This window comes from Pyxicephalus adspersus, chromosome 12, assembly GCF_032062135.1.
Source record: "Pyxicephalus adspersus chromosome 12, UCB_Pads_2.0, whole genome shotgun sequence".
NCBI lineage: Eukaryota > Metazoa > Chordata > Amphibia > Anura > Pyxicephalidae > Pyxicephalus > Pyxicephalus adspersus.
Genome location: NC_092869.1, coordinates 28,983,167 through 28,995,756, shown reverse-complemented (window position 1 = coordinate 28,995,756; position 12,590 = coordinate 28,983,167). Strand labels below are relative to the sequence as shown.

The 12,590-nt window shown below is 40.4% G+C and overlaps 1 protein-coding gene and 1 long non-coding RNA gene across 3 annotated transcripts in view; both read right to left on the bottom strand.

Moving 5' to 3' along the window:
- The window catches only part of SNAP23 (synaptosome associated protein 23), a 34,446-nt gene extending 29,262 nt beyond the window's left edge, over nt 1–5,184 (bottom strand). Inside the window, exons 1-2 of one of the 2 annotated variants that reach the window (XM_072428211.1) lie at nt 5,031–5,119; nt 835–948 (exon numbers count right to left, since the gene is read on the bottom strand). The gene's annotated coding sequence lies outside the window, so the exon portion shown is untranslated. Of the gene's footprint in view, nt 1–834; nt 949–5,030 lie in introns of both variants that reach the window. The other variant, XM_072428210.1, reaches the window with a different exon arrangement.
- A 3,103-nt stretch (nt 5,185–8,287) lies between these two features.
- On the bottom strand, nt 8,288–12,566 carry LOC140342209 (uncharacterized). Its single transcript, XR_011923016.1, has 2 exons — nt 12,432–12,566; nt 8,288–9,376 (listed from the first exon to the last, which is right to left on the bottom strand). It is a non-coding gene; the product is annotated as an uncharacterized lncRNA (long non-coding RNA).
- Between the last annotated feature and the right edge of the window lie 24 nt (nt 12,567–12,590).

Below are 12,590 nucleotides of genomic sequence, written 5' to 3'. Positions count from 1 at the left end.
GATGGTCAAAGATTAGGGGAAAAAAAAACACAATAGATGGCAGCGTTTGCAACATACCAGGACAGGGGAGAAGGAACATGGTTTATTTCATTTTTAAAGCCCAAGAAGAGCCAACCCCGAACAAGGCAAAAAGTTTGGAACTAAACTTATTTCAAAGACCCGCTGTGTAGCTGTGAACCTAGCGACAGATTAAAGACTTCTCCTGCATTTTAGTTTCCCCTTAACATGCTGATATTTGCTTACCAGCTGCTTCCTGTGACCATCTCTTTATGTAGACATATGATTTCTACTGTAATATTCTCCCCTCCTATTGTGTGTTACTTCCCCCACCTCCTAGATTGTAAGCTCTTCTGGTCAGGAACCTCCCCTCCTCCGGTCTGTATCTGTGTCATTTGCAACCCTTATTTGATGTACAGCGCTGTGTAATATGTTGGCGCTATAAAAATCCTGTTTATTATTATTACTAATAATACAGAAATGTAGTCCTTCTTTGGGTATCACACCTACTTAACCCTCCCTCCAGCTGAATTTAAAGGAAAGAGGAAGTGAGCTTTAATGCAGTGTGAAAAGAACACAGTCTCTTAGATATCCTATTCACCACTTTGCTTCTATACACTGGGTTCACCTAACCTCATTGCTCAGAGAAATTCAAGTGTAAAATGTGATATGAGAAACCAACAGTTTCCTGCAGCTTATGACACATTTTAAGCATTTAAAAAGCAAACATTCCTTTATATTAGGAGGGAGTGTTGCAAGTGTGAGTTTTAGCACCATAGTGAGAGGCATCCCTCAGCCCTGTAATCACAGCTGCAGTCACATTCAGACCCCGCTGACCTCTATAAGCTCTGGGGTCCTCGAGGAGTTCAAAGCTGGAATTGTTTTTCACATAATGGGCCTTCAGTATGGCTCTGCACAGAGCTGCTCACACGGTAATCCCCTTCAACGCTACTGAAATCACACAACACAAGCAGCACATTTCAACATTTCTTACAAACAGGAACCTCTGACAACATTTCTGAAGTAGACAACAAAATGTAACAATTGTTAAGTAAAGCCGGACACAGAGGATCGATGTTATAGCTGCAGGGCCATCACAATTTAATCAAGAGACAATATTACTGTAGAGCTTGTGTCTTATCATCGATTCTTCATACCGGACACCCAAGGGGAGATATTACCCCCAATATAGACCCATTAAATCAAAATGCAACACAACCATTATTCCTATTATCTGCTGCATGTATAGAACTCGTTGGTTACTAGATTAATTGGCTTCCCCCCAAAATTGACCTTAGACTGTAATAAAGACATATGGCTATAGTAGAGACATTAGATTGTGAGCTACTTTGACAACTAGTGACATGACTATGGATTTTGTACAGCGCTGTGTAATATGTCAGCACTATATAAATACTATGTAATATTAATAATACTATAACTTGATGAAATGATCCCTTTCAAATCTTGGCGACTGGCGCCTAGCCCAGTATTCTCCACAGAAATGAGGCCCCTGACAACTTTTGAGTAACCCTCCATAAACAAGTGGGTAGTTACTGAAAAAAAAAAAAAGCTAAAATGGGCTGGGAAGAACACTGAATCCAACCACCCCCACCACAGCACCGCTTCCAAAATACCTGCAGATCTGTCCGTGGGCTGCAGGGAGTGCTACTGAACCAATTCATTCTCTATGAGAACTCTCTTCCCCATTATTCACTTTAGGATCATTACAAAGAACAAGAGGGAACTTGTAAAGAAAAGAAAGTTGAAAAGAAGTTTAATCTCCAGATAAGGAAGGGATTCTTCACTGTAAGGTCTGTGAAAATGTGGAATCAGCTCCCTCAGGAAGTAGTTGCAGCAACTACTATAGATTGCTAAAGATAACAGAGACCATTGATCCAGGGAACATCCGATTGCCTCATGAAATCAGGAAGGAATTTATTCTGATATTTATAGGTCTGCCAAGAGGTAGACGTTATGGTGAAAGCAGCACCCTAACCACAATCTGAACACAGTTTTATAGTTTGTGTGCCTTGTGGGAGTAGAAGGAAAGGTCCCAGAAAGTTTACACTGCAGCTATGGCTGCATACACATGTCAAATAATTGTTAGCTTAGGCTAACAGTTGGGCTCATCTCAGGTGAAAAACTGGCCCCTGATGTCATTGATGGATCTATCCTGGGGGATGAATGAATGACGGATAGGGAATGACGTCTGTGCATATTAATAGAGAAGATTACAGAAAGGTGTTGTTCACTCATCCTCTCCATAGAGCAGAACAGAGACGTGTGTAAGAATAATCTTAAAAGATTGTTTCCAGCATTAATCATCCTACGTGTGTACATAGCCCCTGTATACACAAGTCACAGGATAGAATTACATAACTGGTAATAAAATATTATATAGCTGTATGACCACAAAGAATCACCCCTCCACCTCTAGTAGTCCTGATCAAGAAAAGGGGTATGGTAGTGAAATATTTCTAGAAGACTCACAGTGCAGACTTTGTTCTTAGATGAATCTGGCAGAGATAGGCGCTGGGATTGGTGACCTTCGCTCGGGCCAAACACATGGCAGTAATATACACATGTGAGGGTGTCAGATATGTCACATGTCACAGTCACCCAGATCTCTGAAAGAAATACAATGGCTGACAAATCTTCAGCTTCAGACACTTGTGTGTGATAAGCCAACTGATCACCCTGTTGAGGGATTTGGTGCACGGACGTGGGAGCCGGAAGACACAACCTGCAGACTGGAAGCCAACCCTGCCATCAATGCTGAATATTGTCCAGCAAGCTCGGATCTTTAATGAAGAAGGATCGGCAAAGGTGGGGAATAAATAAAGCCCAACTAAACAAAGCAAAGTCTATTGTCTCTATATTCTACACATCTCAGCCAATCATTGTGCTGCAATTAGGTGAATATCAAGTTTCCTCATACATACCTTCACAGTCAGCAATGGCATCCTATACATAGGCTTTCTCCCAAGAATTTATTATAAGCTGGGTGGCAGCCCCTGAACTGTGATGGAACTTTTCAGTAACCACCCAAAAACAGCCGGGTGGTTACTAAAAAGAGCTGGGTGGTGCACCCAAATAAAAGGGGCCGGGGAGAACAATGTATATGGCCCCCCGACAGGTTCTCTTGAAATGCTGCCTCCACGCTATGCTTAGAACTACACCACTTACATTTATACAACATGAATTGGTGACATTAAAAACAAATGACATTTAATTTCCCAAAGCAACCAATCCGATTGAGAACATCTGGACCAGAGCTGAACAGACCCCACCCAATCACTGCTCCTCCCCTGGGTGAATCTCAATATTATGGTGAAAACAAATAAATGTTCCCCAGCTCGCTCATAGCTTACAATTTTTGCTGACTTCCCTTTGATCATTTCCAGCCAGTTTTCCTGTTTTTTACTATTCAAAGAGGTGAAAAGGAGCAAACAAATGACCAGTACAGCCTTCCAGGAGTGAAATATGAGTAAAAGAATCCATGCTGGATTACTATACAGTCAGTGAATGTCTCTGCTGGACAAAGACAACTCAGGAACCATTCATGATTATTTTAACCCAATGTGTGCCTGGATCCATGGCAGGTCGGGGTGTGGCACACATCACATGACCTCCAGCTCACTATTAGCTGGATAAGATGCTGCTTATTTGCTAAGAAAAGTCAATATTCACAAATGGCGACACATACTCATTTACCCCCCATACTCAGAACATTTCCAGGTCCTGTCACATTCACCTGCGCAACATCTCCAAAATCCCCCCTACCTGTCCCCCAGAAACCACCAAACTCCTTGTACATGCTATTATCTCTCATCTGGACTACTGTAACCTCCTCCTCTCTGGTGTTCCACTAACCCGACTCTCTCCTCTACAATCTATTATGAATGCTGCAGCCAGACTCATCCATCCTTCCCACAGCTCCTCTTCTGCTGCCTCTCTTTGTAGTTCTGTTCAATGGCTTCCATTTCACTTTAGAATCAAATTCTGTGCTTTGCCTTCAAATCCCTCCATAGTTCTTCTCCCACTTACATTTCTGACTTGGTAAAAAAAATACTCCCCCAGCCGCTCTCTCTGCTCCTCCAATGACTTCCTCACTCATAACCTCATCACATGCACGGATACAAGACTTCTCTAGAGCTGCTCCAAGTCTCTGGAATGGTCTTCCCCGTCCTGTTCAGCTTGCTCTTACTTTCTGCTCATTTAAAAGAGCACTCAAAATCCATCCTTCAAACTTGCCTTGCCATCTTCCACTGTCTCTTAAAACCCTCACTACTTCCCATCACTCCATATTTACCCTCCTATTGTGTGGTAATTCCCCCACCTCCTAGATTGTAGGCTCTTCGGGGCAGGGTCCTCCCCTCCTCCTCCTGTGTCACTGCCTGTATCTGCAACCCCTATTTAATGTACAGCACTGCATAATATGTTGGCGCTATATAAATCCTGTTTATTAATAATATTAAAATGCCATGTGCAGCATTGATCTGGTCATATATTATGTGGGATATAGTATATGCCAACTCTCCAGGAATATGGCAATCCAATATTATCCAATCAGAAACACAAACAATGCGAGTTTCACCTCTGCTGTCCAATTGGAAACCCCATGACGTCACAGAGGTATCATCAGCCCTATATAAATGCTGCCATGCACAGGAATCCCCTGGATTTCCCATATTCCCATTATACAAATCACCTTCCACTCCAAGCAGCCAAACACATGGAATTTCCCAGCCATGGAATGAACACAAACATGACGGGAGGTTTATGGACTTTATTATTCCTGTACAGCAGAGCTCAGGCTAGGCATGAGAGAAGCAGAACAAAAAAATGGAACTCTGACAACAAAACTAAGCTGGAATGTGGAAAATAAAAGCCTGTGTGTACCAACCCCCTGCTGTTATTTCTGACACCACCGAAAAACTACAAGTCCCAGCATTTCAACTACAAGGCAGAGCCTGTCCTACCACAACAGCACCTTCCCCGTCCCAGCCCCTGGTATCCCGCACACTTACCGCCTCCCTCTCAGGGTCCGGGCCACAGCAATTACGCGCCCGCCGCTCTCCTCACAATGCACCGGAAACTGACCGACAACTTCTACCAGACTCTGCCCGGACCGAGACACGCCCACCCTCCTTACTTCTAACCAATCATTACCCAGGACGACACTGACCAATAGCAGAGCGGATGATTTTGGCTGTCGGGTTACACGCCTCATAGAGGAGCTGTTATTGGCTGCAGTAGCAGTGAGGGCGGGGCGTTACGTAAAGGTGACGTACACAGACTGTAAGTTCAGGAGGCTCCTCAGGTTGTTGTCACCGAATTGTTTACATGGCAGCTGGGCTGAGATGTGACAGTGTAAATAAACTCTAACAATGACCGCTCTGTGATTTGGTCTGCTGAATAAACCATCCCTAATTGATTGGGGGTCGATGGGGTCAGGGGCTTCTTAGAAGTTTTTACTCTTTAAGTCAATAAAAAGTTTATGGCTGCAATTTAATCAGTTCACATGAAGATTATTTTCCTTAGTTTAGATGACAATATGCCACAAACACAGATCTGAATTCAAAGCGTACCTAAACTCAGATTTTTCACTTTACGTAAAAGGTTGGACAACTCTTCTATGTAAAGTAAAAATTCAGTTGTTTTTCAAGTGCAATAAAACGGTGCAGCACCCCCCCCCCCCAATTTTTATCACTTAGAATGAGCACAAAGCCCCCCCGAGATACCGACGTCACTCATCCTGGGTGGCTCTGGGTGCTCCTTCTGCACATGCCCGAGGAAGGAGCCCTTTCATCAAAAGTGAAAAAAAGTCAATCTCACGCATGCACAGTGAGATCGGCAAGGTTTTGTTCCCCAACTACATCACCGGATCTTGTGCCTGGGTTGGGTGACGTAGTAAGAAGAACCCGGAAGAAAAGGAGAAGATGGCAGCGCCCGGAGCACCATACCGAAGACGGATGCCAAGACGACACGGGACCCGATGGAAGAGACCTCCAGTCCGATCGACTGCGCTGTGGGATGTTTTTGAGTTTAGTTCCTCTTTAAATTGAAATATTTTATAGTGTAAAGCTGTTTTTTTTTTTTTTTTGCAAAACATGCTTATATTGTAATAAATTATTACAAATATGAACAATTAGTAAACTGTACATAAATTGCAGTTGTCTTGACCCATTGGGTATAATCAGACCAATTCATTATACAGGTTGTATACCTGACCTAATAATGTAAAAAGATTAGGTCAATCAAAGCTAAATGTCTCGCGTTTTGCATGAATAGCTTCCTCGGGATATGTAGAGATCGTTATTGATGCATATTGGTTGTTTGACCAAGGTGTGTGCCAGGGAGAGACACAGGTAAGTAAAGGTACGAATTTAAAATACTATTCCTTATAAGATACTTGTTGCAAGTCCATGACAATATGCGGAGTTTGACAGCATGGGGGTGATGTACATTAAATAGGGGTTGCAAATGGCAGACAAATACAGACAGTGACACAGAAATAGGGGAGGACCGTGCCCTGAGGAGCTTACAATCTAAGGTGAAAGTACATGATGAACCTGCTATATGATTGTAACACCACATAACCAATTAACCTGTAATTTCCATGATGAGTCATAAGTAAACTATATGTGATTATGGCACAAAAGCCTAATATTAATAATAATAATTTAATTCACTTTATTATCAATGTGAAGAAATGAGGACCTATGTCATCAAATCAACCTTTATTGAACCAAAAAGAAATTCTCACCAGCTGAGGTTAGTTTGTTGATTTGTTATTTCTCAAACTTACATTTATATAAATGCGATAAAGTCCTCTTGTAGTCACACTGTTCCTAACTATAGATTTGTAACTAAAACCAAGCTATGGTAAATTTTGAAGTCATATCTGTACCTAAGAGGACTGGTGGTGATAAAGATGCCTGGAGGGTCTGGTGAAGGCAGTATGGTGATATATTAGGTCTTCTATTAGGGGTTGTAATCATAAAAAGTAACTGACCTGACTTACAGGATGATAAGAAATGTTTTTGATTAAATGTGTTTTTATTGAAGGATATAGAGCAGTCTCTCTCAACCCTTTTATATGGTGGAACCCCATGAAAAACCTTTTAGATCTTCAGGAAACCCCTGCTCTTATTACTCCACAGCTCACATAATATTGGTGAATTGGCCAGTGGGCAAAATGTTTCTAGCATCGCTGGCCATTGGGAAGAATGCCAATCTTACAGATAGCAAAAAGGTCATTGGTGCCACTCAACTGACCTGAGAGGCACAAATTGCCCATCGTTTAAGGAACCCTCAGCAAACTCTGGAACCCTGGTTGAGAAACACTTATATAAAAAGTCAGAAAACATTGCATACATAATAAAAAAAAAGAACAATAGTATTTGTAAAATAGACAAAAACAAAGCAAAGTATAACAATAACAGTAAAACCTCAGGAAAATCTCTTGCCATAAACATTCCAGTAGACTGAGAAATAACCAATGAGGTTTGAATGAAAAAAAAAAGTGAAATCAGTTTATCACGTAATAACAGAAGTGGGTTAAATATCAACCAAAAATGTTACAGTAAAAGTGTTCAATGGCCAATTAAGCATTGTAACTAGTGCAAGCAGCAGGGCAGGGTGATTCACTGTGTGAACAAAAACAAAGGAACAGTCAATACCTAGACAGGAAATACAAATACAACATTAAAGACAAAGACAAATATTCAACAGCAAAAAAAAGTATGGGTCCTAGGGGTTAAAAAAGATCTTTCCCAGGAGGAAAAAGACCCTGAACAAAAAGGAGCATCATGGTGTGATTTTAGGTAAGAGTTCCTGGCAAGAATCAAGAACTTCAATATATGGTCAGCGATTTCTTGGATGAGGACAAACCTTTGTATTTGGATTATTTTTACTTTGAAGGCTAGTAGATGACTTTATATAAATATATAAGCTTTATAATCCCCAACATTTAGATGTGTTTTTTGCTTTTATATCGTACTATTGGTAGTAATATGATCTTCAAATGCTTGGTGTGGGAGGTCAGGTGGTTGAAACCATCTAGAAATCTTGCTTGATACAACTCAAAAGGTAAAAATTGAGGATATTAGATGCCTGGCCCCCTATGTTTCTTTTTGCCAACCCCTATGTTCTGTATTTATGTGAGGCCAGGAGATCAAACCTCACCAATGCAGATCATTAATCAAACCTTCAATGCAGCGGAGTTCATATTGTGGTCAATAGAATACTATAAGTACTAATAAAAAAAAGTAAAATACTATAAAAGTACTAATTAATTTATCTTTATTTTTATGGTCCGTCACATTTAAAAGTGGGCAGAAATCAAAGACAATATGGCTTATCATCAAGCATACACGACCCTGTGGAGTCATCATTCCGTCATATTTCTCAACTTCTGCACGTTTCATAAACAAACCAATTATCAGTTTCTAGGTGTAAACCAGATAAGGAGCGGATTGATAAAAACACGAGATGCACATGGCAGGTTTACCGCCTGTTGGCAATATGACATAATTCAGCTTTGTATATGAAAAAAACCTGGGCTGTAATGATGATACGTAAAGTAATTTCCTGTACTGATTACATTTCTGTTTATGGAAATATCATTGAATTAATTACACAACAGATGGCAGCATACTGTCTTGCTTTTAATACAATAAAGATTCAATTTGTAAAGGTGGGGGCCCTTTATGGATATAATAGAGCTATGGATGTGCAAAGCCAAAACAGGAAATTGTATTAAACATTGACAAATTATTCATAGAATTCAAAAAACATCAACAGAGACACCATTATTCTGTTACTGAACACAAAGAGAGGGACTGAGGATTGGTTCTGGTAATAGTTTTGTAGAACTGATGATTTTATTTTAATTAAGAAATGGGAACGAGATATAAAACATAGCTGGTAACTGAAAGGTCATCCATACACTTATAGATTGAACAATCTTACCAACAACCCTAATACAAGAATTGGGTGACTCTATGCAAATATTATTATTAAACAGGATTTATATAGCACCAACATATTACGCAGCCCTGTACATTAAATATTAAAGTGCATTGTTGGGTGAATGTCACTGGGGCACGTATAGGGTTTATGTTTTTACTTATTTTCAGTTTTCTTTTTGCCCCACTAACACATCTCGTGTTTCTAATTGTCAACTGGCATCAAGCACTTCTCTTCTCAGCATGAAAGTTTTCCACTTCTGAGCTCAGGCTTCTACTAGGTGGATAATGCAAATATCTTGAATTAACTTCTGGTGTCAGTTCTTCAAGAGGCTCTTTTTAGTGGAAGACAGTCCAAATTTATGTTACTTGAGCATGTTGAAGTTGCACCGACCTTGGTCCACCTTTAAAACACAATAAAATCCTTTACTTGGAATCTTTTGAAAATCACATGTCCTATGCTTCTATGTTTGCCAGTGTGTATTCTTCCTATAGTTAGCCAGATAATTCAAAGGTATGATACATCTGGTGTGCCTTAAAGAACGTCATTGAAAGAATTTTACAATTAATTAAAAAAATCCTATTTTTAAATGTAGTGGCTGTGTCTTTCTGTCTTTTTCATAAAAGTTGAGCTTTGTAAAAAAAAACAAAAAAACTTTTACTTATGCAATGCCCCCCTATGCCCACTGTGAGTTAAGGGATTGTTTGTCTAGGGCAGCACTCTCAAAGGTTCATTGGAATTTTGGGGTTCCTGCAGAGGGTGCTTGGGCCTCCTTGAGCTATGGCGTATTGACCTCCTCTTTGATGCCGCCTGCATAATCCATTGTCCAGTTTCACTAGGCTTAGCTAGGAGTATACATAATATCTATATTAGCTGTCTATAAGGGTGGCATTATTACCCAAAAACCCAACAAAGTAAGGGCTTTCTTCCCACTGACTTTTAATGTGGTTCCTTGAGACTCCAAAATGATTTCAAGGGTTTGCTGCGAGTAAAATTGAATGAGAAAGGCTGGTCTAGGGAAAGATAGCTAACCCTACATTACTCTTTGCTCTTATAAGTGGTTTGCAACATGGCCAATTACAGCTCTAATGTCATCACACATATGAAAAAGAAATGCCAGCTGCCAGGGGAGTGTGAAGTCAGGTATGTGAATCTTATCCATTCCTCAAAAAATTGAAGTACCCAACCCTTGCGGTAGGGAGTGGGACCCCCTGCAAGGATGAAACTTTGTTTTTCCCATAGGTCAGCTTGAACAATGAAGTGTAGTAGAACATTTCCTCTACTGTTCCACACTGTATACATAAACCTTATTATCACTGCATGATCTAACCACACGGGTGTATGAGAAAATAAACATTAGCAGCATGTTTATTCAACTTTATTTGTGAACTTTTTAACTGAAATGGTCAGTGGATATACAAACCCAAACCAGATCCAATCATAGTTTAGAGTTTAAAGAAAACACTTAAACATATCAAATAAACTGACCTCCTAACCTCCCAAAATAATTTTACAAAAACAGCTATACATTTGTTGGTGAATAAAAAAATGGATCTTTGTGTGCTTTTTCATCGGCATTCTATAGCTGCCATAGCAGAGGCACGTCACCTTTTGACAACCAAAAGAAAGCCAAAGATGCAACACACGGAAGATCCAGTGAGGATGGGACATCAACCTTTCTGCTACAATTTTTTTTTTTTTTTTTAAACTAAAGATTTGCTTCCTTTACCACTTTAAGAGGGCTAGAGTGACAATCAGACAGCTAGTAGCATTTTCATATGTAGGGAATCCCCTTGTGTTGGGTTTATGTTAAAGTTTTCTCAAAAAATTGCATTCAGACAGGTACTTTATTGCAGAAGGAACAGGCGATGTTCTTTCTGCACTAAAATAACCTTACCTGCTGCCATCTTCTCTTCCTGGTTCTGATCTTTGGCCATCTTGACTGGTCAGTCAGGGATGGCATAATTCCTGCATAGGCAACCTAGGGTTCATTCAGTCCTGGCAGTCACCAAGGAAGCGCTATGTATCCTACACTAACCTGCACATGCACAGCTCAGCAATTTTGACAGCTAAAGAGTGATCAGGCTAAGTATGATATGTAAAGCCCTGACAGTTTAGTTTTTCTTAGTTCTTAGAACATTAAGGACTTTAGTAACTAACAAGTATTTTAAACTCTAGGTGAAAATAATGCAAATTCATAAATTTACACCTACTAAAATTAAAAAAAAAAATCTTATGATAGTTTAGCCAAGCAGTTAAGGTAGAGGGGAGAGAAAAAAAGGTAGCATGGAAGAAGAAATGCATATAAGGAGAGAGAGAAAGATAAGAAAAAAAGAGGTTAGCGAAAGTAAGAGAGAAGAAGTAGGGACAGAGCAGAAAGGGGGAAGGAATGGACAGGGAGGAGTGAATGCAGATGTCACCCTGCACTGTATGCGACTGATATATTCATTCACTGTGTATCCTGAACTGTAGTTTTGTTGGCCAGCAGCAGTTTGCAGTGCCACATAGACATGATTGTAATGACGCCACCTAGTGGTCATACTCCCCTAGGCCACGGCCTACGCCGCCCTACCTGCAGTTGCGTGTGTAACACAGTGGGAGAGTCAGTGAATGTGTTAGGATTATGCAAAAATAGGAGCACAGCTCGGCATGTAGCTTCCCTTTCACTGTCCATTTCATAAATGGATTGTGCAGGGCTGGCTGTCATCCACCCTGAAGGACCAAGGCCATCAAGGAGCACTGGAGTTCCAGTATTTTTCCTTTGCATCATGGTGGAGAACTAAGTGGTGCCCACCACAAAATTGGCTCCATTGCTGCAGGAAGAACTTGTCATCAAAGCAAACATTGCACATACCTGTAACTGAACAACCCAGATAGCAGCAGATAGGGGCATCATATTATGGAAGTACTGTTGATTTTTAGAGGCAATACTCCAATGGTATTTACAAAATATGTATATCTGATACCAGTCAAACTTTAATCAAGCAGATAAAATGGGCCCGATTAGCATTGTAGCAAACAGCACTGTGCTGCCAACCAGTTAAGTGTCTTTAGTGACCAGTTGCTTCTGGCCATGCAATTGCTTTTCCTGACAAGTGAAGAATCGAGCACCATTTTTGAAATATACCTGCCATGTATCAACAGGGAAGTTTTCACCAGTATGTAAAGCTTTTCCTGAGTGGAGAAAGTTGTCCACCTGTTCTGTTGTCTCCACTCTAGAGATTTCCTTTACTATTTTTCTATCTTTGACAGTCAGAAAAATAAGGAAACCCACCAATGTATACATTATCTGGCAGTGAGTAATGTTTCTCATGACCCCCATGGGGATTCCCCCTAACCACCTTCCTCCTGTTCAACCATTTTAAACTTGACATTTTTAAGTGACAGCTGAATTGTAATTGGACATAAAAATTACATTTTAAATGCTTTCCCCCCCCTATCCATTTTCATTCACTTACAATTCACCAATGAACTTGCTGTAAAGTGTGTCTACAGCAGTTATCCAGCACATCCCTCAGACTCCTTGTACATCATAGTCTATTTTCCTGGTTGTATCTTACTACAATTTGAGCCATCTCCACCAGGTCCTTCACCATTGGAGCTGGGTATATAACAAA